Below are 26,701 nucleotides of genomic sequence, written 5' to 3' on the forward strand. Positions count from 1 at the left end.
AAAATGAAAACTCAGATTGGCATGTCCGAGCTGTCATCACAGATGATGCAGCAGCGGAAATCAAGGCATTAAGGTGAACCAGTTTTTATTTTTAGAAGAGATAAAAAGCAATAATGTTCAAGGATATTCTCTTATAATGTTATATTATTTCAGGACTTGCACAAACTGTACACTATTATTGTGTGTATGGCATGTCCGTAGAGGGTGGTTGAAAAATGTTGCAACTAAAGTCAGGGGAAAGGAAAATAAAGTATGTATCTTCCGTGCTCTAGGATTAATCATGCATTCGTGTGAAGATGATGCATCTGTGCAACATGAAATTCAAAGTTTCTTTGATGAATTCAAAGAAGAAACTGTGTTTTTGGATTATTTTGCAACCAACTGGTTAAACAACAACAAATTATGTAAGTTTCTTAAAGTTGCATTTTATCAGTTTATTTTGTAATTGACCATTTTCTATTGTTTTTTCGCATCTAATATATGTTTTTTTCCATATATGTGGGCAAAAGCATATAGGGACTTCCCACATCCAACCAGGATACTAATAATGCTATCAAATCTTATCACCGGTATCTAAAGCAAAGGTACCTTTGTGAGAAGAACAATGTGTCCCATAGAAGGGTGGATTGGTTGTTGCACCTATTATTAAAAAAAGTCGAGTTGTATTACATTCACATGCAACGTCTAAAAAAAACTGGTTTTGTCCGAGCTTCAAAAATTGAGCAACAAATAAATTTAAGTAAGTGCAAGGCAAAGAATATCCCAGATGAAGATTGTATGGCTGATGGAAACAAGGAAAGTGAGTATTTGGTTCGTAGCCAAACTATGGAAACTCGTGATACATGGTATCATGTCATCTATAAAGCGCTGAATCTAAACTTTTGTAATTGCAAATGGGCCCTAAACGGCAATATTTGTAAGCATATTTTAAAAGTTGAAATGGTAGTAACTAACAATGTTTCGGGGGGCAATGAATTACCTAATGTCTCTAGGTCTATTACAGAAAGACCTGTATATTTACTAGATTTAAATGAATCGTTTGTAATGACCCCAGAAATTGAAATGAACCTTCCAGCTTCTCCTTCCACTGATTCAACCATTGTAAGGCCAGATAGCGCCCTAACAATCGATGAGAAAATTAAACTTGTGATGTCATCAACTCATAAGAGATTGAGGGGTTTATTACAAATAACACGCACAACTTTGGAGCAGGCATATGCACTAAATCAATTGGTAAAAAATGTAAACCAAGAGTACAATAATAAGAAATTTGATGTCGTAACTCCATCCAAGGTCACTACCAAGAGGCGACATAGTTTCTTGAGCCCAACAAAAAAAGGGGGTAAAGTGTTCCTGCGTTGAAATCAAGAAAAGATGGACCACAGTTTCTAAAGGTTAGACGGTGTCGTGGAAGGAAAAGAAGCATGAATGAATAATTTGAGATTTCTTCTACAAAAGAAATCAATCTGGACCACACATCTAGAAGGGTACAAGGTTCTATTTTACAAAATACTGGTATAGAAATATCAATTGATGTATCATTTTATGTGAAATTCAAAATATCATTATCTTCATCGCCTTCAATGCAATTGCATAACAATGTGTTTTTTTTTGTTACAGCTGAAGATTCCACATCTCATAATACTTCAAGTTGTCAAGTTCGTTTATTACATGAAAATAATGTGGATCCAAATATGGGGGGTTCATTTATTCCTTTTCCATTTGATTCACCATGTCCACCTCTCCCGTTTGATCATCGAACCCCCTGGTTGTTTCCACCAATTGCACCAAATTCATTCATTGGGCAGCCTACATCAACCCATAACATTTCGGTTCCACATCCTAGGGTGATGCCCCCTATTGTACAACCAGTCAGATTGTATCGCCGCTTGCACTCTATACAAGAAATAGCAGGTGAAGAGAACAATCAAAGTGCCAGCAATCAATGGCGAGATGACAAATATTCGAGCTGATGAGTATTCATGGATATAATATGGGCATAACCCTATAGAGGGCTCTCCTAATCCAAGAACATGTGTGCATGATGGGTTGAAAATAATTCTGGATATGTACAACATTATCTAATTTCAATTTTGTACGGTTATCGTATTGAGCTATTGAAATCTTTTTGTTGAACTCAAAGCATATAAAATCTCAGTGTAAATGTTGGCTGAACTCTAACAAACTCCAGGAAAAGGTTATTTGCCTTTTTGCTACTGTAAGCTTGATACATCCTTTTTGGATAACAATATAGTGTATTGTACATAAAGGCAGAATTGGAACTCTTATATATCATGCTGTCTCACTATTTTAGATGTTATTTTGGCATGTGCTTCAATACAAAATGAATTTTAGTGAAAATTGGTGAAAATTATTGACATGCTCAAAGTCAGTGCTTTGGTGTCTGGAAATGATTGAAAATTGTGGAGTTGGAACAATAACATAGTATTGAGTATACATAGATGGGTTCCAACTCCACAATTTTCAATCATTTCCAGACACCAACGGACTAACTTTGAGCATGTCAATAACTTTCACCAATTTTCACTGAAATTCATTTTGTATTGAAGCAACATGCCAAAATAACATCTACAATAATGAGACAGCCTAATATATAAGAGTTCCAATTCTGCCTTTATGTACAATACACTATACTGTTATCCAAAAAGGATGTTTCAAGCTTATAGTAGCAAAAAGGCAAATAACCTTTTCCTGGAGTTTGTTAGAGTTCAGCCAACATTTACACTGAGATTTTATATGCTTTGAGTTCAACAAAAAGATTTCAATAGCTCAATACGATAACCGTACAAAATTGAAATTAGATAATGTTGTACATATCCAAAAACATTTTCAACCCATCATGCACACAACATGTTCTTGGATTAGGAGAGCCCTTTATAGGGTTATGCCCATATTATATCCATGAATACTCATCATCTCGAATATTTGTCATCTCGACATTGATTGTTGGCACTTTGATTGTTCTCTTTACCTGCTATTTCCTATATAGAGTGCAAGCGGCAATACAATCCGACTGGTTGTACAATAGGGGGCATCACCCAAAGGTGTGGAACCGAAATGTTATGGGTTGAGGTAGGCTGCCCAATGAATGAATTTGGTGCAATTGGTGGAAACAACTAGGGGGTTCGATGATCAAACGGGAGAGGTGGATGTGGTGAATCAAATAAAAAATGAATCAATGAACCCCGCATATTTGGGTCCACATTATTCTCATGAAATAAACGAACTTGACAACTTGAAATATTATGAGATGTGGAATCTTTAGCTGTAACAAAAAAAAAACACATTGTTATGCAATTGCATTGAAGGCGATGAAGACAATGATATTTGAATTTCACATAAAATGATACATCACTTGATATTTCCATACCAATGTTTTGTAAAATAGAACCTTGCACCTTTCTAGATGTGTGGTCCAGATTGATTTCTTTTGTAGAAGAAATCTCCAATTGTTCATTCATGCTTCTTTTCCTTCCACGACACCGTCCAACCTTTAGAAACTGTGGTCCATCTTTTCTTGATTTCAACGCAGGAACACTTTGCCCCCTTTTTTTATTGGGCTCAAGAAACTATGTCGCCTCTTGGTAATGACCTTGGATGGAGTTACAACATCAAATTTCTTATTATTGTACTCTTGGCTTACATTTTTTACCAATTGATGTAGTGCATATGCGTGCTCCAAAGTTGTAAGTGTTATTTGTAATAAACCCCTCAATCTCTTATGAGTTGATGACATCACAAGTTTAATTTCCTCATCGATTGTTAGGGCGCTATCTGGCCTTACAATGGTTGAATCAGTGGAAGGAGAAGCTGAAAGGTTCATTTCAATTTCTGGGGTCATTACAAACGATTCATTTAAATCTAGTAAATATACAGGTCTTTCTGTAATAGACCTAGAGACATTAGGCAATTCATTGCCCCCCGAAACATTGTTAGTCACTACCATCTCAACTTTTAAAATATGCTTACAAATATTGTCATTTAGGGCCCATTTGCAATTACAAAAGTTTAGGTTCAGCGCTTTATAGATGACATGATACCACGTATCACGAGTTGTCATAGTTTGGCTACGAACCAAATACTCACTTTCTTTGTTTCCATCAGCCATACAATCTTCATCTGGGATATTCTTTGCTTTGCACTTACTTAAATTTATTTGCTGCCCAATATTTGAAGCTCGGACAAAACCAGCTTTTTTTAGACGTTGCATGTGAATGTAATACAACTCAACCTTTTTTAATAATAGGTGCAACAGCAAATCCACCCTTCTATGACACGCATTGTTCTTCTCACAAACGTACATTTGCTTTAGATATCGGTGATAAGATTCGATAGCATTATTAGTATCCTGGTTGGAATGTGGGAAGTCCCTATATGCTTTTGCCCACATATCTGGAAAAAAAAAACATTTATTAGATGTGAAGAAACAATAGAAAATGGTCAATTACAAAATAAATTGATAAAATGCAACTTTAAGAAACTTACATAATTTGTTGTTGTTTAACCAGTTGGTTGCAAAATAATCCAAAAACACAGTTTCTTCTTTAAATTCATCAAAGAAACTTTGAATTTCACGTTGCACAGATGCACCATCTTCACACGAATGCATGATTAATCCTAGAGCATGGAAGATACGGACTTTATTTTCCTTTCCCCTGACTTTAGTTGCAACATTTTTCAACCACGCTCTACGGACATGCCATACACACAATAATAGTGTACAATTTGTGCAAGTCCTGAAATAATATAACATTATAAGATAATATCATTTAACATTATTGCTTTTTATCTCTTCTAAAAATAAAAAAACTAGTTCACCTTAATGCCTCGATTTCCGTCGCTACACCATCTGTGATGACATCTCGGACATGCCAATCTGGGTTTTCCTTTTTCCCATTTGCAAATAATTGTGACATCCATTTACAAATATCAGGAGTACCATTCCGTGATGATATTACCCATGCCACTGGAATCCCATTGTGATGATCATCAAAAGCCATTATGGTGTATAGTTGATACTGCATTACAATAAGAAAACAAGATTATAAGCATATAAGAGGACGACATTGAAATAAAGTTGAATAAATGAAGTTTTGGTAAATGTGTTTACCCCGTATTTGTTAGTGCTAACAGTGGAGTCCATTGATAACATGTTGTTGTGTGAGTATTTCACCATTATTGAAAGGAAAACCCAGATTGGCATGTCCGAGCTGTCATCACAAATGATGCAGCAGCGGAAATTGAGGCATTAAGGTGAACCAATTTTTTATTTTTAGGAGAGATAAAAAGCAATAATGTTCAAGGATATTCTCTTATAATATTATATTATTTCAGAACTTGCACAAACTGTATACTATTATTGTGTGTATGGTATGTCCGTAGAGCGTGGTTGAAAAATGTTGGAACCAAAGTCAGGGGAAAGGAAAATAAAGTCTGTATCTTCCGTGCTCTAAGATTAATCATGCATTCGTGTGAAGATGACGCATTTGTGCAACATGAAATTCAAAGTTTCTTTGATGAATTCAAAGAATAAATTGTGTTTTTGGATTATTTTGCAACCAACTGGTTAAACAACAACAAATTATGTAAGTTTCTTAAAGTTGCATTTTATCAATTTATTTTGTAATTGACCATTTTCTATATTTTTTCGCATCTAATATATGTTTTTTTTTCCATATATGTGGGCAAAAGCATATAGGGACTTCCCACATCCAACCAGGATACTAATAATGCTATCGAATCTTATCACCGGTATCTAAAGCAAAGGTACATTTGTGAGAAGAACAATGTTTCCCATAGAAGGGTGGATTGGCTGTTGCACCTATTATTAAAAAAAGTTGAGTTGTATTACATTCACATGCAACCTCTAAAAAAAATTGGTTTTGTCCGAGCTTCAAAAATTGAGTAACAAATAAATTTAAGTAAGTGCAAAGCAAAGAATATCCCAGATGAAGATTGTATGGCTGATGGAAACAAGGAAAGTGAGTATTTGGTTCATAACCAAACTATGGCAACTCGTGATACATGGTATCATGTCATCTATGAAGCGTTGAACCTAAACTTTGGTAATTATAAATGGGCCCTAAATGGAAATATTTGTAAGCATATTTTAAAAGTTGAGATGGTAGTGACTAACAATGTTTCAGGGGACAATGAATTTCCTAATGTCTCTAGGTCTATTACAGAAAGACCTGTATATTTACTAAATTTAAATGAATCGTTTGTAATGACCCCAGAAATTGAAATGAACCTTCCAGCTTTTTCTTCCACTGATTCAACCATTGTAAGGCCAGATAGCGCCCTAACAATCGATGAGGAAATTAAACTTGTGATGTCATCAACTCATAAGAGATTGAGGAGTTTATTACAAATAACACCTACAACTTTGGAGCAGGCATATGCACTAAATCAATTGGTAAAAAATGTAAGCCAATAGTACAATAATAAGAAATTTGATGTTGTAACTCCATCCAAGGTCACTACCAAGAGGCGACAGTTTCTTGAGCCCAACAAAAAAAAGGAAGCAAAGTGTTCATGCGTTGAAATCAAGAAAAGATGGACCACAGTTTCTAAAGGTTGGACGGTGTCGTGGAAGGAAAAGAAGCATGAATGAACAATTGGAGATTTCTTCTACAAAAGAAATCAATCTGGACCACACATCTAGAAGGGTACAAGGTTCTATTTTACAAAATACTGGTATGGAAATATCAATTGATGTATCATTTTATGTGAAATTCAAAATATCATTATCTTCATCGCCTTCAATGCAATTGCATAACAATGTGTTTTTTTTTGTTACAGCTGAAGATTCCACATCTCATAATATTTCAAGTTGTCAAGTTCGTTTATTTCATGAGAATAATGTGGATCCAAATATGGGGGGTTCATTGATTCCTTTTCCATTTGATTCACCACGTCCACCTCTCCCGTTTGATCATCGAACCCCCTGGTTGTTTCCACCAATTGCACCAAATTCATTCATTGGGCAGCCTACCTCAACCCATAACATTTCGATTCCACATCCGAGGGTGATGCCCCCTATTGTACAACCAGTCAGATTGTATCGCAGCTTGCACTCTATACAGGAAATAGCAGGTGAAGAAAACAATCAAAGTGCCAGCAATCAATGGCGAGATGACAAATATTCGAGCTGATGAGTATTCATGGATATAATATGGGCATAACCCTATAAAGGGCTCTCCTAATCCAAGAACATGTGTGCATGATGGGTTGAAAATGTTTCTGGATATGTACAACATTATCTAATTTCAATTTTGTACGGTTATCGTATTGAGCTATTGAAATCTTTTTGTTGAACTCAAAGCATATAAAATCTTAGTGTAAATGTTGGCTGAACTCTAACAAACTCCAGGAAAAGGTTATTTGCCTTTTTGCTACTGTAAGCTTGATACATCCTTTTTGGATAACAATATAGTGTATTGTACATAAAGGCAGAATTGGAAATCTTATATATCAGACTGTCTCATTATTGTAGATGTTATTTTGGCATGTGCTTCAATACAAAATGAATTTCAGTGAAAATTGGTGAAAATTATTGACATGCTCAAAGTCAGTGCTTTGGTGTCTGGAAATGATTGAAAATTGTGGAGTTGGAACAATAACATAGTATTGAGTATGCATAGATGGGTTCCAACTCCACAATTTTCAATCATTTCCAGACACCAATGGACTAACTTTGAGCATGTCAATAACTTTCACCAATTTTCACTGAAATTCATTTTGTATTGAAGCAACATGCCAAAATAACATCTACAATAATGAGACAGCCTAATATATAAGAATTCCAATTCTGCCTTTATGTACAATACACTATACTGTTATCCAAAAAGGATGTTTCAAGCTTATAGTAGCAAAAAGGCAAATAACCTTTTCCTGGAGTTTGTTAGAGTTCACACAACATTTACACTGAGATTTTATATGCTTTGAGTTCAACAAAAAGATTTCAATAGTTCAATATGATAACCGTACAAAATTGAAATTAGATAATATTGTACATATCCAAAAACATTTTCAACCCATCATGCACACAACATGTTCTTGGATTAGGAGAGCCCTTTATAGAGTTATGCCCATATTATATCCATGAATACTCATCATCTCGAATATTTGTCATCTCGACATTGATTGTTGGCACTTTGATTGTTCTCTTCACCTGCTATTTCCTATATAGAGTGCAAGCGGCGATACAATCCGACTGGTTGTACAATAGGAGGCATCACCCAAAGGTGTGGAACCGAAATGTTATGGGTTGAGGTAGGCTGCCCATTGAATGAATTTGGTGCAATTGGTAGAAACAACCAGGGGGTTCGATGATCAAACGGGAGAGGTGGACGTGGTGAATCAAATAGAAAAGGAATCAATGAACCCCCCATATTTGGGTCCACATTATTCTCATGAAACAAACGAACTTGACAACTTGAAGTATTATGAGATGTGGAATCTTCAGCTGTAACAAAAAAAAACACATTGTTATGCAATTGCATTGAAGGCGATGAAGACAATAATATTTGAATTTCACATAAAATGATACATCACTTGATATTTCCATACCATTGTTTTGTAAAATAGATCCTTGCACCCTTCTAGATGTGTGGTCCAGATTGATTTCTTTTGTAGAAGAAATCTCCAATTGTTCATTCATGCTTATTTTCCTTCCACGACACCGTCCAACATTTAGAAACTGTGGTCCATCTTTTCTTGATTTCAAAGCAGGAACACTTTGCCCCCTTTTTTTATTGGGCTCAAGAAACTATGTCGCCTCTTGGTAATGACCTTGGATGGAGTTACAACATCAAATTTCTTATTATTGTACTCTTGGCTTAAATTTTTTACCAATTGATTTAGTGCATATGCCTGCTCCAAAGTTGTGGGTGTTATTTGTAATAAACCCCTCAATCTCTTATGAGTTGATGACATCACAAGTTTAATTTCCTCATCGATTGTTAGGGCGCTATCTGGCCTTACAATGGTTGAATCAGTGGAAGGAGAAGCTGGAAGGTTCATTTCAATTTCTGAGGTCATTACAAACGATTCATTTAAATCTAGTAAATATACAGGTCTTTCTGTAATAGACCTAGAGACATTAGGCAATTCATTGCCCCCCGAAACATTGTTAGTCACTACCATCTCAACTTTTAAAATATGCTTACAAATATTGTCATTTATGGCTCATTTGCAATTACAAAAGTTTAGGTTCAGCGCTTTATAGATGACATGATACCATGTATCACGAGTTGCCATAGTTTGGCTACGAACCAAATACTCACTTTCCTTGTTTCCATCAGCCATACAATCTTCATCTGGGATATTCTTTGCTTTGCACTTACATAAATTTATTTGTTGCCCAATATTTGAAGCTCGGACAAAACCAGCTTTTTTTAGACGTTGCATGTGAATGTAATACAACTCAACATTTTTTAATAATAGGTGCAACAGCAAATCCACCCTTCTATGGGACGCATTGTTCTTCTCACAAAGGTACCTTTGCTTTAGATACCGGTGATAAGATTCGATAGCATTATTAGTATCCTGGTTGGAATGTGGGAAGTCCGTATATGCTTTTGCCCACATATCTGGAAAAAAAAAAACATTTATTAGATGTGAAGAAACAATAAAAAATGGTCAATTACAAAATAAACTGATAAAATGCAACTTTAAGAAACTTACATAATTTGTTGTTGTTTAACCAGTTGGTTGCAAAATAATCCAAAAACACAGTTTCTTCTTTGAATTCATCAAAGAAACTTTGAATTTCATGTTGCACAGATGCATCATCTTCACACGAATGCATGATTAATCCTAGAGCATGGAGATACGGACTTTATTTTCCTTTCCCCTCACTTTAGTTGCAACATTTTTCACCCACGCTCTACGGACATACCATACACACAATAATAGTGTACAATTTGTGCAAGTCCTGAAATAATATAACATTATAAGATAATATCATTTAACATTATTGCTTTTTATCTCTTCTAAAAATAAAAAAAACTAGTTCACCTTAATGCCTCGATTTCCGTCGCTACATCATCTGTGATGACAGCTCGGACATGCCAATCTGGGTTTTCTTTTTTCCCATTTGCAAATAATTGTGACATCCATTTACAAATATCATGAGTACCATTCCGTGATGATATTACCCATGCCACTGGAATCCCATTGTGATGATCATCAAAAGCCATTATGGTGTATAGTTGATACTGCATTACAATAAGAAAACAAGATTATAAGCATATAAGAGGACGACATTGAAATAAAGTTGAATAAATGAAGTTTTGGTAAATGTGTTTACCCCGTATTTGTTAGTGCTAAAAGTGGAGTCCATTGATAACATGTTGTTGTGTGAGTATTTCACCATTATTGAAAGGAAAACCCAGATTCGCATGTCCGAGCTGTCATCACAAATGATGCAGCAGCGGAAATCGAGGCATTAAGGTGAACCAATTTTTTATTTTTAGAAGAGATAAAAAGCAATAATGTTCAAGGATATTCTCTTATAATGTTATATTATTTCAGGACTTGCACAAACTGTACACTATTATTGTGTGTAGGGCATGTCCGTAGAGCGTAGTTGAAAAATGTTGGAACTAAAGTCAGGAGAAAGGAAAATAAAGTCTGTATCTTCCGTGCTCTAAGATTAATCATGCATTCGTGTGAAGATGATGCATTTGTGCAACATGAAATTCAAAGTTTCTTTGATGAATTCAAAGAAGAAATTGTGTTTTTGAATTATTTTGCAACCAACTGGTTAAACAACAACAAATTATGTAAGTTTCTTAAAGTTGCATTTTATCAGTTTATTTTGTAATTGACCATTTTCTATTGTTTTTTCGCATCTAATATATGTTTTTTATATATATGTGGGCAAAAGCATATAGGGACTTCCCACATCCAACCAGGATACTAATAATTCTATCGAATCTTATCACTGGTATTTAAAGCAAAGGTACCTTTGTGAGAAGAACAATGTTTCCCATAGAAGGGTGGATTGGCTGTTGCATCTATTATTAAAAAATGTTGAGTTGTATTACATTCACATGCAACCTCTAAAAAAAACTGGTTTTGTCCGAGCTTCAAAAATTGAGCAACAAATAAATTTAAGTGCAAAGCAAAGAATATCCCAGATGAAGATTGTATGGCTGATGGAAACAAGGAAAGTGAGTATTTGGTTCATAGCGAAACTATAGCAACTCGTGATACATGGTATCATGTCATCTATAAATCGTTGAACCTAAACTTTTGTAATTGCAAATGGGCCCTAAATGGCAATATTTGTAAGCATATTTTAAAAGTTGAGATGGTAGTGACTAACAATGTTTCGGGGGGCAATGAATTGCCTAATGTCTCTAGGTCTATTACAGAAAGACCTGTATATTTACTAGATTTAAATGAATCGTTTGTAATGACCCCAGAAATTGAAATGAACCTTCCAGCTTCTCCTTCCACTGATTCAACCATTGTAAGGCCAGATAGCGCCCTAACAATCGATGAGGAAATTAAACTTGTGATGTCATCAACTCATAAGAGATTGAGGGGTTTATTACAAATAACACCTACAACTTTGGAGCAGGCATATGCACTAAATCAATTTGTAAAAAATTTAAGCCAAGAGTACAATAATAAGAAATTTGATGTTGTAACTCCATCCAAGGTCACTACCAAGAGGCGACATAGTTTCTTGAGCCCAACAAAAAAAAGAGGGCAAAGTGTTCCTGCGTTGAAATCAAGAAAAGATGGACCACAGTTTCTAAAGGTTGGACGGTGTCGTGGAAGGAAAAGAAGCATGAATGAACAATTGGAGATTTCTTCTACAAAAGAAATCAATCTGGACCACACATCTAGAAGGGTACAAGGTTCTATTTTACAAAATACTGGTATAGAAATATCAATTGATGTATCATTATATGTGAAATTCAAAATATCATTATATTCATCGCCTTCAATGCAATTGCATAACAATGTGTTTTTTTTTGTTACAGCTGAAGATTCCACATCTCATAATACTTCAAGTTGTCAAGTTCGTTTATCTCATGAGAATAATGTGGATCCAAATATGGGGGGTTCATTGATTCCTTTTCCATTTGATTCACCACGTCCACCTCTCCCGTTTGATCATCGAACCCCCTAGTTGTTTCCACCAATTGCACCAAATTCATTCATTGGGCAGCCTACTTCAACCCATAACATTTCAGTTCCACATCCTAGGGTGATGCCCCCTATTGTACAACCAGTCAGATTGTATCGCAGCTTGCACTCTATACAGGAAATAGCAGGTGAAGAGAACAATCAAAGTGCCAGCGATCAATGGCGAAATGACAAATATTCGAGCTGATGAGTATTCATGGATATAATATGGGCATAACCATATAAAAGGCTCTCCTAATCCAAGAACATGTGTGCATGATGGGTTGAAAATGTTTCTGGATATGTACAACATTATCTAATTTCAATTTTGTACGGCTAACGTATTGAGCTATTGAAATCTTTTTGTTGAAATCAAAGCATATAAAATCTTAGTGTAAATGTTGGTTGAACTCTAACAAACTCCAGGAAAAGTTTATTTGCCTTTTTGCTACTGTAAGCTTGATACATCCTTTTTGGATAACAGTATAGTGTATTGTACATAAAGGCAGAATTGGAACTCTTATATATCAGGGTGTCTCACTATTGTAGATGTTATTTTGGCATGTGCTTCAATACAAAATGAATTTCAGTGAAAATTGGTGAAAATTATTGACATGCTCAAAGTCAGTGCTTTGGTGTCTGGAAATGATTGAAAATTGTGGAGTTGGAACAATAACATAGTATTGAGTATGCATAGATGGGTTCCAACTCCACAATTTTCAATCATTTCCAGACACCAACGGACTAACTTTGAGCATGTCAATAACGTTCACCAATTTTCACTGAAATTCATTTTGTATTGAAGCAACATGCCAAAATAACATCTACAATAATGAGACAGCCTAATATATAAGAGTTCCAATTCTGCCTTTATGTACAATACACTATACTGTTATCCAAAAATGATGTTTCAAGCTTATAGTAGCAAAAAGGCAAATAACCTTTTCCTGGAGTTTGTTAGAGTTCAGTCAACATTTACACTGAGATTTTATATGCTTTGAGTTCAACAAAAAGATTTCAATAGCTCAATACGATAATCGTACAAAATTAAAATTAGATAATGTTGTACATATCCAAAAACATTTTCAACCCATCATGCACACAACACGTTCTTGGATTAGGAGAGCCCTTTATAGGGTTATGCCCATATTATATCCATGAATACTCATCATCTCGAATATTTGTCATCTCGACATTGATTGCTGGCACTTTGATTGTTCTCTTCACCTGCGATTTCCTATATAGAGTGCAAGCGGCGATACAATCCGACTGGTTGTACAATAGGGGACATCACCCAAAGGTGTGGAACCGAAATGTTATGGGTTGAGGTAGGCTGCCCAATGAATGAATTTGGTGCAATTGGTGGAAGCAACTAGGAGGTTCGATGATCAAACGAGAGAGGTGGACGTGGTGAATCAAATAGAAAAAGAATCAATGAACCCCCCATATTTGGGTCCACATTATTCTCATGAAATAAACGAACTTGACAACTTGAAGTATTATGAGATGTGGAATCTTCAGCTGTAACAAAAAAAAAAAAACACATTGTTATGCAATTGCATTGAAGGCGATGAAGACAATGATATTTGAATTTCACATAAAATGATACATCACTTGATATTTCCATACCAGTGTTTTGTAAAATAGAACCTTGCACCCTTCTAGATGTGTGGTCCAGATTGATTTCTTTTGTAGAAGAAATCTCCAATTGTTCATTCATGCTTCTTTTCCTTCCACGACACCGTCCAACCTTTAGAAACTGTGGTCCATCTTTTCTTGATTTCAACGCAGGAACACTTTGCCCCCTTTTTTATTGTGCTCAAGAAACTATGTCGCCTCTTGGTAATGACCTTGGATGGAGTTACAACATCAAATTTCTTATTATTGTACTCTTGGCTTACATTTTTTACCAATTGTTTTAGTGCATATGCCTTCTCCAAAGTTGTGGGTGTTATTTGTAATAAACCCCTCAATCTCTTATGAGTTGATGACATCACAAGTTTAATTTCCTCATCGATTATTAGGGCGCTATCTGGCCTTACAATGGTTGAATCAGTGGAAGGAGAAGCTGGAAGGTTCATTTCAATTTCTGGGGTCATTACAAACGATTCATTTAAATCTAGTAAATATTCAGGTCTTTCTGTAATAGACCTAGAGACATTAGGCAATTCATTGCCCCCCGAAACATTGTTAGTCACTACCATCTCAACTTTTAAAATATGCTTACAAATATTGTCATTTAGAGCCCATTTGCAATTACAAAAGTTTAGGTTCAGCGCTTTGTAGATGACATGATACCATGTATCACGAGTTGCCATAGTTTGGCTACGAACCAAATACTCACTTTCCTTGTTTCCATCAGCCATACAATCTTCATCTGGGATATTCTTTGCTTTGCACTTACTTAAATTTATTTGTTGCCCAATATTTGAAGCTCGGACAAAACCAGCTTTTTTTAGATGTTGCATGTGAATGTAATACAACTCAACATTTTTTAATAATAGGTGCAACAGCAAATCCACCCTTTTATGGCACGCATTGTTCTTCTCACAAAGGTACCTTTGCTTTAGATACGGGTGATAAGATTCGATAGCATTATTAGTATCATGGTTGGAATGTGGGAAGTCCCTATATGCTTTTGCCCACATATTTAGAAAAAAGAACATTTATTAGATGTGAAGAAACAATAGAAAATGGTCAATTACAAAATAAACTGATAAAATGCAACTTTAAGAAACTTACATAATTTGTTGTTGTTTAACCATTTGGTTGCAAAATAATCCAAAAACACAGTTTCTTCTTTGAATTCATCAAAGAAACTTTGAATTTCATGTTGCACAGATGCATCATCTTCACACGAATGCATGATTAATCCTAGAGCATGGAAGATACGGACTTTATTTTCCTTTCCCCTCACTTTAGTTGCAACATTTTTCAACCACGCTCTACGGACATGCCATACACACAATAATAGTGTACAATTTGTGCAAGTCCTGAAATAATATAACATTATAAGATAATATCCTTTAACATTATTGTTTTTTATCTCTTCTAAAAATAAAAAAACTAGTTCACCTTAATGCCTCGATTTCCGCCGCTACATCATCTGTGAGGACAGCTCGGACATGCCAATCTGGGTTTTCCTTTTTCTCATTTGCAAATAATTGTGACATCCATTTACAAATATCAGGAGTACCATTCCGTGATGATATTACCCATGCCACTGGAATCCCATTGTGATGATCATCAAAAGCCATTATGGTGTATAGTTGATACTGCATTACAATAAGAAAACAAGATTATAAGCATATAAGAGGACGACATTGAAATAAAGTTGAATAAATGAAGTTTTGGTAAATGTGTTTACCCCATATTTGTTAGTGCTAAAAGTGGAGTCCATTGATAACATGTTGTTGTGTGAGTATTTCACCATTATTGAAAGCATCCACTTAGTTTGTATGCCTATAATGAAAGGGATGTTTTTAACAACATCTTGTTGTTGGTAAAAGAAAAAGCTCTCTGGGCACTCACTAACCCAACAATCCACACTCATTGGATCACTTTCATGCTTCACATACTCCAGCCTCTTGATATTATTGTATATGTTTGACACATCCTTTCTTGTCATGAAAGAATCTCGAGGTGCCCCTATGAATAACTCACCAGATCCATACCTTAAATCTCTGCATACTCAATACTATGTCTTTCAAGTCAAAGCAACTGCAGGAACTTCGGGATAAATGGCAATCAGTCAAAGCCACTGTGAAATCAAACATTATAACATCATCTTATAGCAGCACTAACTTTTTATACTAATATTGTGGAATTAGGACAATTTTGACACCTTCATAAGCAATACACTTCAAAAGGTAGCAGATATGGGTTTGGGAACAAAAACAGTTCCCATTTTCATAGGACTTTATTTTTGATTTAAGTAGGCTCTTTATTTGGTTTTGGTAAACTCTTATGCATCTAGGTGATTTTCAAACACATCATTTATAAGAAAGGTAGTCTTTAGTGATTTTATTTCCACAGTTTGACAGAAAGAATGAATATATAAAGAACCAAGTTGGACAAGCTACTCAGGTGAGAAATAGCAGATATGTGCAGGTTCTACCAGAATTTTGGTACAAAGAAAAAAGGCATTTCATAAGATAGAACAAAATAAATAATATGCAGCCATAAAATTTTATATTGGTCCTGAAACAAAATCATAACCTGTTCTATGCTTTCACTTCCCCTGAACTATTGTTGATAGGGATTGCTAACTCTAACCCCTGTTTTGCAAACCAATTTTTGGCTCCAATTTCCTCGCTGCATTGACATAGTTCAAAACATGGGTAAGATTCATCAACCATACACTTGGTTAACTTGCCTTAACATTTTCCTTTAGATTGCAATGATTAAATAGCTGAATATTAAAAAGCATTGAAATGAGTAAGCAGCTTTCTATTAAAAACTAAGAAAAACATTATCTTGGAAAATAAAGTGTCCTCTTTTCCCTATATAAAGAAAATGTGTTTACTTTGAAACAAAAGTTCAAAGTTTCTGATCAATCAATGTTTCAAACCCTGTTTAGAAGAGGAAAATGGTACAATAAGACATTAAAAATGGCTCAAATTTTCAAATTAATCAATGTGAAACTCTGTTTATAATAGGTAATGGTCTCAAACTCTGTTCAGAATAGGAAAATTGTACAATAAGATATGAGACTTGCTTATAGTAAAACTTTCATTATGCTTGAAAAATTCACCTAATTCAGCTGCAAATTATTATCCGATTGAAAATCCATTTGCTGTATATTGAGATGATTCCTGATTTTAATACTTATTAGACATTTGAATGACAACTTTGCGTAGTATATAATAGAAATTATGAACTCTATTTCCCCCGGTTAAAAAAAAAAAAAAAAAAAAAAAAAAAGACAACTTTGCGCAGTATATATAACTGCAAGTCACAAAACAATTTATTTTTTTTAGCACATTCGGTTACTTTCTGTAAGCAGAGGGGTTCTCTTTCAGGTAATTTTTCAGGTAATTAAGTTGATCTGCATTCTTGATCTGCGCTAGTGGCTCTGCATTGTAAATTAAAGCTGATGAACTAGCGCATCCATTGTTACTGTAATTTTAATTTACCTCACGCCTGGGATTGCCTGCGAGGTGGGTGCAACTGTGAGCGCCCGGGATTGCCTGCGAGGTGGGTGCAACTGTGAGCGCCCGGGATTGCCTGCGAGGTGGGTGCAACTGTGAGCGCGGGCGGTGTTTCCTCCCGTCGGGTTGCAGAGGCAGAGCAGAGCAGCTTCGAACGGGAGCGCGAATGATGAAAATGGCTCTTTTGGCGCGAGGGCAGGTTTGAAAAATGATCCGGTGCCAGCTCGGGGGTGGTGGGTCCCGCGTTCCCGGAAAAGGAATGACGCGATGCGGAAGGCCGGCCGGCTAAACGATGGCATGACGATGGCTGCGGGCATGAGGCGATGGATTTGGGTATGAACATCCATGGTAGAATCGGCCTCCATACGGGCATTTAATGTCCTATGGCAGGCTGGTTAGCTCTTGCCTTTAAAATCAACCACCATCTAAGACACATCTATATAATTTGACATCTAATTTGAAAAACACTCAGTAAAATTAGAAGGTTGGAAGAACAAATATTATATTCATTGTAAGAATAAGTGTTTAATATGCCATTTATAGATAGCCTACTTGGTAGAAACTGCCATTGTTGGCAGAGGGAAAAAAAGCATAGAAGGTTGTTGGAAAAAACGGCATTTTTTAACGTATTTGTGATCATGGGTAATGGGCAGAGGGGAATGAGATATATGTAGGGAGTATTTTGTTATTTTTTTCTCAGAGGCCAATGGTTCAGGATCTCATTGTTTGTCTTCATCTAGGTTTCTAATGATAAAAATGGAAAAATTAGTAGAGAAAATGAAATGGGTGTTTTATATAGGTGGGTACAGATGAATTAAGGTCATGGGATCAATGGGTTTGAAGTAAATTTGGGCATTTAATGTGCACCGACTCGTATAACAAGGAGTGTGAAGAGATGCCAAAAGGAAGATCATTGGGAACTTGGAACTAGTTTGTCAATGGCATTTAAGAAAAAATAGTTACTATATTTCATAAAATAATATAATATTTTGTTAATTATTAGATATTGGGAAATTGCCTCCAACGTTGTGCATATATTGTCTTCACTGCTCTAGCCTTTCTTCACTCCTCATCTCAGCTGCTGCTATCCCTCTTGCCTTGTTTCTTCATTTTGTGAAGAAGAAGAGCCCATAGTCCATAGCCATTGTGTGTATGTCAGCCTTGCTCAAGTGCTTCTGCTGATGGGCATTGTGGCTCTGTGATCTCTAAGCAGTGATAGTAGATAATGTTGTATGTTTTGGTGTAGGTTGCTAGAGAATTAAGCAATGCTCTCACTTGGTTCTGCAGAATGCTCTGCATCTTTATAATGCATAAGTTGTGTATTGCTTTTTTCTAGTTGTAGGCCTAGTTTTGGGTGTTGTGCCTCTTTTGCTGAAGCTACATTGTCCATTGTTGTGGGTGTTTGTTGCTGCCAGTCTATGAGATCTGTTTTTATTGAGAGGCATTTTGATGAATGCAATTCTGATGTGTTGGGGCATATAGATATATATGGTGAACTGTTTTAATCTTAATCCTGATAGCTAGCAGTGGAGCTTAGATTTCTCAGCTTTCCCACATTCAGATCTGGTCATTTGGGGTTTTTTTTGTTGCAGTGAATTGCATTAGTCCTCCAATATATTAGTTTTGAGTACGAATTCTCATATGCTTGATTTGAGACGAGACATTTTGGCTTCATAGATCTATATTTGATTCACATTGAGATTGATTCCCAACTTTCACTTAGCTTGTTGCATTATTCTTTCAGTGACTGTCTCCTCCTTGTCCATTGCATGTTATCCTATCAGCAATAACTACCTTTAAGGTTCTCACAAGGGAGCCTTATCTGAAGTGGGTCCATCTAGTTTAATTCAATTGAGTTTCTCCACGGCTTCATATCTGTATGTTTTTGTAACAATCACTCCCCTTACCATTTAAGCCCAGGGAGGTGGTTACTAGGTTGACCCGACTCCCAAAGTGTAGTTATGAGAATGGGTTTTATAGATTTTCATTATTTTTCTTGCATTTGCCACATCATCCCACTGATCCACTGCAGCATAAATGTTAGATAGCAGGACATACATTGCATCATGTTGTGGTTCCAACTCACTGACTTGTTTTGCCACCAGTTTTCCAACCTTCATGTTGCCATGCACTCTGCAGGCACCAAGCAATGTTCGCCACACCAGAGCACTAGGTTCAAATGGCATTTTGCTGATAAAGTTCTCTGCTTCATCCAAGCATCCAGCACACCCTATAATGTCAACCATGCAAGCATAATGCTCTATTCTTGGAGTAATGCCAAAATCTTGACTTATATAATTAAAATAGCCACGACCTGTCTCATTTAGACCTGCATGGCTACATGTGGAAAGAGAACCCATAAGAGTGGCATGGTCTGGCTCCATGCTTGCATGTTGCATTTGGTCAAAAAGTGTCAGGGCTTTCTTAGCATGCCCATGCTGAGCACATCCTGTGATTATTTCATTCCATGAAACCATATTTCGCGTAGACATTTGTCAAATATCTTGCAAGCATCCACTGTGCTCATGCATTTAGCATACACCTCCAGGGGCTGTCACGCTCTCTCCATCTGTTGGCTTCCATAAACCAAATATTATTGCCTTCCACTCTTTCTGGTAGTGTAAATAACTCTATATCTTTAGTTTTAGGAGGGTTTACGTCCTACTATGAGGAATTGCAAAAGCATGGCAAAGAAACTAGTTGTTTGAGAAGTCTCTCTAAGATGGAGAATGGATTTTTAGAAGTATCGTAACAACCTTCAAGACATCATGCAGGAGAAAATCCCATAAAGTCTATCTCTCAGATGTGCTACTCTAGCTTGTCTATGTGGGAAAGATGAAGGAAGTTGGCAACTCCATGTCATTCTGCCCTATCTGCCCCAAGGAAAACAATGATGAGCAAACACGACTTGCCATTCTCTCAAGCAATGTTCTTATTCCACAAATATACTCTGAAAATTTAGAATATAGTAGCTTTGAGGATTAGATTTAGGAATCCTTTGTGCATAAATAAACTTGTGAATGTCAATGTATAGTCTCCTTGCTTAATAGATCTAAACTCAAACCAAGACTTCACTCTAGTGGTCTCTATGAAGAATTGCACATTTTTTTGGATAATGATTAGCTTCCAAGGGCATCTCCTACAGTGGCTTCTGAGGGCATTTCTAGTACTAGGTGAGTTCAAAGGAAATTTCTACCCAACTTTTAGGGATCACAAGGCTCTAAGACGGGTGTAATATTCATCTATATCTTGCTTGGCATCAAATATTAGCATTTGGATGTCCTTATCTATCATAATTGAGTAGGACCTTCTCAAGTCTTTAGATAATAAATGGTATTTACCTCTGATTTCAATTAGACTAAGAATGAACAATAAAATGCTCATCTTTCTCAAACTCTGACAATAATAATCCGTAATGTGGTGATTAAAGGCAACATGATATTCAACCCATATTTGAGTAACTGTATATACTAAAATATTAAAAATTGCTAAATGTATAATGTAGTGTGCTAAACTTAAAAAAAAACAGTTTGGAGATTCTTGAAACTCGAAGAGATGGCCATAATTTCATTCTACAGATAAGTTGAATTTAGTTGTGTACAGACTCCAAAGATGCATGAGGACAATACATTTGTAGAACATATATATATTTCATATTTGGTTTCATTAGACTCCAACTGCAACACCAGAAGGCTTAGTAACCAGTACATGACATTTAAGAGGAATAATTTGGTGAGACTATAGTCCCAGAAGCAAACGTCAATTATGAATTACAACACACACTACAATTTTGTGACTTGTTGAACGTCAACAATTGAAGAATGGTTTAAATTCTATTTTCTCAACAATAAGCACTATACTCTGGGTTGAATATGTTCTCACAATACTTGATTCTAGGTCAACCATACATCTGTCATTCATCATACGTTCAAGCCATTACACTCCCAATACAAATTTGGGTGCATGCTAGACAAAATGCCAATTGAATATATACATGTACATTTATACTCTGTTTTATTTAACTGAGCAGGACCGAGCACTAAGTCCACCTATTTGTGGAAGGGACATTGGTTGTATGCATATGAGGTATAAAAACAAACACCATCAATTCTAGTATTTTAAGCCTCCTGGCCTGTTGACCTGAATATAGTGAGATTTTTACCCTGGAAACAACAATTGATGGTGTTTGTTTTTATACCTCATATGCATACAACCAATGTCCCTTCCACAAATAGGTGGAATTAGTGCTCGGTCCTGCTAAGTTAAATAAAACAGAGTATAAATGTACATGTATATATTCAACTGCCATTTTGTCTAGCATGCACCCAAATTTGTACTGGGAGTGTAATGGCTTGAACGTATGATGGATGAAAAATGTGTGGTTGACCCAGAATCAAGTATTGTGAGAACATATTCAAGCCAGAGTATAGTGCTTATTGTTGAGAAAATAGAATTTAAATCATTTTTCAATTGTTGATGTTCATCTGGTCATAGAATTGTGAGAACAAGTCAAAGAATGAATGCAGATAAGGTATTGATCATTAAATATTTTCCCTGTACATCGACAGGAATACGCAAACATAACCAGACAACCAAAAGTAAAGAGATGCATGCAGACAGAGCAGAGATCTAGCTGTAGTACTAACATAGAATTATACAGAAACCGAGACTCCCTAGTTGAAGGAGGATGAGTGTAATGACCCATTTATAAAAGTTAAGAAATAATAAAAAAAATATAATAATTAATTAATATAAAGTTATAAACTTTATATTTAAAATAATATTAATGAAACTTCATATTTAGAATATATATGTAAATCATATTAAAAATACAAAACAAACTTTATAATTTAGAAATGGAATACCCAAAATTAAATACATAAAACATAATAGAGTTAAAGGCCAAACCCCGTGACTGAGCCATAAAGCACGAAGGGATTAGCTTCTGGTCTGAGAGACGTGGACAGGAGCGTGGCAACAGGGAGGGAGGCGGTGGTTGCATGCGGGAGGGCGGCCACCGCCAAGCCCGTGGTTAAAACTGGAGGTTTGAATCGAGAACAGGGGGGAAAAAGACAGCTAGAAACCAGAGGAAGAATTCAACAGTGAGAGAGATTTTGCCATTGGAAGAGCTTTAATCAGTCTGAGGTTCTGGGCACGGGGGACAGTAAGCTTCTGTTGGGAAGCTTACTGGATTGAGCAGCCAGGCTTTGCTCAGTCTAGGCTGGGTGGAATTGGTTTCCCGGTAATTGGTATCAGAAGCAACCACAACGCCATCAACATCACCAGAGCAACACCAGAGCAAGCAGCAGTTCAGGTAGGTGTCCAAATTCTTTTACTGTATTCCGGTTCAGTTTTGTTCTTACTGTATTTAGTTCTGGTTATTACCGAATTTCAGTTTATGGTCGTTATACATGTTATCAGAGTGCGTGTTCAAACCCTTCGGGACCTCCCAGGCCATACGCTCTTGTATATTTTGTGATTTAATTCTGCTGCGTAAAAACTTGTAAAAAAAAAAAAAAAAAAATCTCGGTTACATTTTTACGGTTTCATAGAGACGGCCCCTTCCCTAAACGCATTTGGCTTTTCGTTCTTGGACCAGCAATCTTTACGAGCGTTGTGTGTTACCACAAAACCCTAGACGCGTAAGCTCTCTACGGCGTTTTACAGTGGTAATTTGTCTCCTTTGAAAGAATTTTGAGTGAGGAAATTTTAATTCGAATTAATCCAGTCCCCGCGTGAGTCTCTACGGCGTTTTACAGTGATTCCGGACGCTTCGCGCGGAGAAGAAAAGCATGGACAAACTGCGGGAGTTGTAATTTTACCAGCCGAATCTTTGGTCGAGTCTGAGAATGGACCCAGAACGAGATTGGTAAAACGCAGTTGTTGGAACGCACAGGTTATGCGTTTAATCCGGATCCGACCCAAACTGGAGGCGGGAGGCGTTTTCTTCCCTGTTCAAAAGGTGCAGAAGAAGAACACGGGCTGATCGAGTTTTACAGAGTCCAATGGCAATATTTCCCTTCCTTCTACATCAAATTCTGTTCTCGATGGAGGAGTAGTTCAACGGCAACTTGAATCTTCGACTTCTTCCTATTCGAGTGGAGTCGAACTTGAAATTTAAAGAGACAGAGGATGGCGAAAGGATCTCATCGCAGACAAAGGACAGCTGCTGAAACGCAGAAGAATTTGATATTAGATATCCTCCGAAACCCACGCGCTCAAGCTGCGCTCTCGGGGATCACTTTCTTTCTTGCCTTTCTTATAAGTGGAATAAGATGGTTGGTTTCCTTGAATGGCTTCAACCAGCTGTTAGTGGGCATCGTCACAGGGTTCCTTTCTGTGACCACACTTTACTTCTTCCAACGCTTCCGCACACAGTCCCGCTTTCGCAGAGCTGTGGCGAGCGCACTAATGGCAAGATTGAATTTAGAAGATTTGAGAAGATTGGTCCCTAGCCATTTGGTGGATCATGTTTCTTTCACAGAATTTGAAAAGATTGGATGGCTAAATAAGGAGATTGGAGAAGTTTGGCCCTTCTTGGGAAAGGCAACTTCTGGTCTGATAAAGGAACAACTTCAAGTTCTTCTAGATGACTACAAAAACAGGTCTTGTTGAAGCTTTGTCAATTAAGTCTCTTTGGCTAGGGGTGAGAAGTCCTAATTTTACAGGTATAAAGGTCTTGGAAGGTGGTGATGATGATGTGAGTTTGGAGGCTATATTTGATTTTCAAACTGATAAGGAAGACGTTGTAATTGATGTGAAAACCACTGAACTAGACATTGCTCTAAAAGTCACTGATATAACATAAATGGCACATTAAAGTTGATGTTCAAACCTTTAAGGGAAGAGCTGCCTAGATTTGGAGCAATACTTATATCATTTCTAGGAGATCCAGACATGGGGTTCAATATAAGGATTCTAGGTGGAGATGTTAAGGCATTACCGGGGGTTGACAACATGATAGATAGTACAATCAAAACAGCGATAACAGATGTTTTGTGTGGCCTAGTCGATATGTTTATCCTATTTTACCTGGAGATTACAGTCATCTGATGTAGCAAAGCTTCAGTCCACCTCTGCGTTGCATGGGAATCCTTGATGGCTGCTGTGATGGCTTGCCAAAAGCTCGAACCACAAATTTTTCAAACTTCCTTATAAGTATTTGTTGTAACTTCTCTCGAAATTTAAACATATTTTGATATGTTGAAGGAGTCTTGGAACCATTTTAGATGCTGACAGCTACCATTGACAGCTGTGTTATGCACTTTCAACCATTAGAAAGTTGCTGCAACCCTTTCAATTATTTATTTATTCAAAAGCCTTGTTTATTTATTGATCACCATGAATTATAGGTTGTTTGCTGTTTGCTGTCATAATTTTGCATGTTGTACATTGTGCATAACAGCAACCTTGATAGCAATCATTAAATCAAAGATGGCATGTTTTGGGACCCATTTGAGTATCTCCAGGTCTCTGAGCCATAGGTCCTCTAAACTCCTTAATCTCATCTCCATTTGCCTGTTGCTATAAATATAAAACAAATGGTAATTTATTACCATAGGCACTTTTGTAACCACAAGGAAATTATCAAAACCTTGCTATTGCATCAATTCCTTTAATAAGGAATCGAGAAAAGGCAGCGTTATCAGTTTAAAAATAATGCAAAGATTTGGAAAGAGGTCAACCATTTTCGTAGATTAATTGCTCCAGCATCATGAATTTTTGCAAACACCGGTGCAATCTTGAGAAGTGGTTAGTAAAAAGTTTAAATCCATACTTGTTATCATCAATACTGCTTCAATAATTCTTCAAAACTAAGTCCCGTGCTGAAATTTATGAAGGTTCTACAATAATGATTAAACTCAGCAAACTTGTATTTTTCCAGAACCATAACTTTATGATCTTCCAGTACAATCTCGTGAGCTTATAAACAAAATTAGATGTACATAAACGTACTTACATACAAGAATTTGTGTTTAGGTACAGAGTAGTTTCAATATAATGCATTGCTAGGTCATCTCTAAAAATAGCTCTAACATTGCCATGATCTTACAAAGTTTTGATTTTGTAGTCCCGTTACATAATGCCTGTAGGTGGCTTTTAAAACATCTAGAAATGAGATGGTGCACTAATGTAGGAAAGGATAGTATAGATCATTTTATTTACATACTATTAAACTAACCTCTTATAATCTGTACACTGTCCCCAAATGCATTCAAGTTTACTGAATGCAAATGCCAATTACCCCTCTGTCATGTGCCATGGTGAACTGTTAAAATTACATACCTTATATTGCCTTTATGCTACATTATCTGCTGAATGTCCACTTTAAATACTTAATTATTTTTATGCCAATGACATTTTGAACAGAGGCACAAAGCTGCATGTATGACCTTATACAGAGCTTAATTAGGAAACCTTGTGTATACTTTACAGCACTTAACACTAAGATTAAGGAATAGAAGTTATTTCCAAGTACATCCAGTCAGTAGATCATAAAACTCCAATTTGGTCTAGCATATGCCCTTTATATATGCAACATATATTCTTTTAAATTGTAAAGAGTTGGGTTTCCAATTAATGGTAAGTTCATACTAAGAAATAATCATGTCTATAAATAGAAGTAAAATATAAAAACCATCACCATAATTCTTACAATACAAAACTGAGTCTCATTTTAAGAGAGTCCGGTACAAAAAATGAGGAGTAGGTACTTACCAGTTTTAGCAAAAGCAATTCACCTCAAGCAAATGAGGATAATAAGAAAATACTAATCTAGTATGGCTTGTTCAAAGCCTGGTTACCTAGACATGAGATCTAACTTTGAGAGAAGGGTCAGTTAGGCTTGCTCCTTGAATATCACATGCTGTGAAATTGGGCAACGCAACCGCTCAGGAAGAGAGCTTGGATTACCATGATTTCAGTAAAAGTGGATGTCACACAGTGTTGGTACCTTGGGTCCTCGGTCACTCAAATTTCAAAGTAGGATGCTGGGGAAACATTAAAAGAACTACTTTCTTCATTGCCTGATCAACTGCAATATGTAGACCACTGACCTACATTTTAGGTACAATTTGACTATTGATCTGAATTTATCCTTCAGTTGACCCCAACCTACATTCTGGTATACTGCTGAACTGTATCTCTCCTAGATTGTAATCATGACATGTCTATGTTAAATTTTCCGACTAAAGGACAAACTGATTTGGAACCAGAATAACCCTTCATTTTATTATAGGTTTAATCCATATCTAAGTAATATATTCAAAAATATAAGTATGTATGACCTTCTTTAAAGGTAGTAGCTAGATTGAGGCATGGCGGGTATGTTACCGAGGTGCATTGTAACGAGACATTTTATTTTTTTTATCATAGATGTCATTGGT

At 36.2% G+C, this 26,701-nt stretch overlaps 1 protein-coding gene and 1 pseudogene across 14 annotated transcripts in view; one reads left to right on the plus strand and one right to left on the minus strand.

The window, feature by feature from the left end:
• Positions 1-26,701, minus strand: part of LOC149215117 (ERAD-associated E3 ubiquitin-protein ligase component HRD3B-like) — an 82,280-nt gene that overhangs the window by 32,142 nt on the left and 23,437 nt on the right. For 2 of the 14 annotated variants that reach the window (XR_016251007.1, XR_016251006.1), the window contains one exon: positions 16,384-16,479. The exons of 11 other annotated variants lie outside the window; for them this stretch is intronic. The gene's annotated coding sequence lies outside the window, so the exon portion shown is untranslated. Of the gene's footprint in view, positions 1-15,325; positions 15,441-16,383; positions 16,480-26,701 lie in introns of those variants that run through there. One more of the 14 variants, XR_016251008.1, reaches the window with a different exon arrangement.
• Positions 23,425-24,388, plus strand: LOC149215118 (synaptotagmin-5-like; annotated as a pseudogene).

This window comes from Pinus tabuliformis, chromosome 1_1 (assembly GCF_031772625.1).
Source record: "Pinus tabuliformis cultivar Carrire ecotype Pingquan chromosome 1_1, CPIR1, whole genome shotgun sequence".
In the NCBI taxonomy this organism is placed as follows: Eukaryota; Viridiplantae; Streptophyta; class Pinopsida; order Pinales; family Pinaceae; genus Pinus; species Pinus tabuliformis.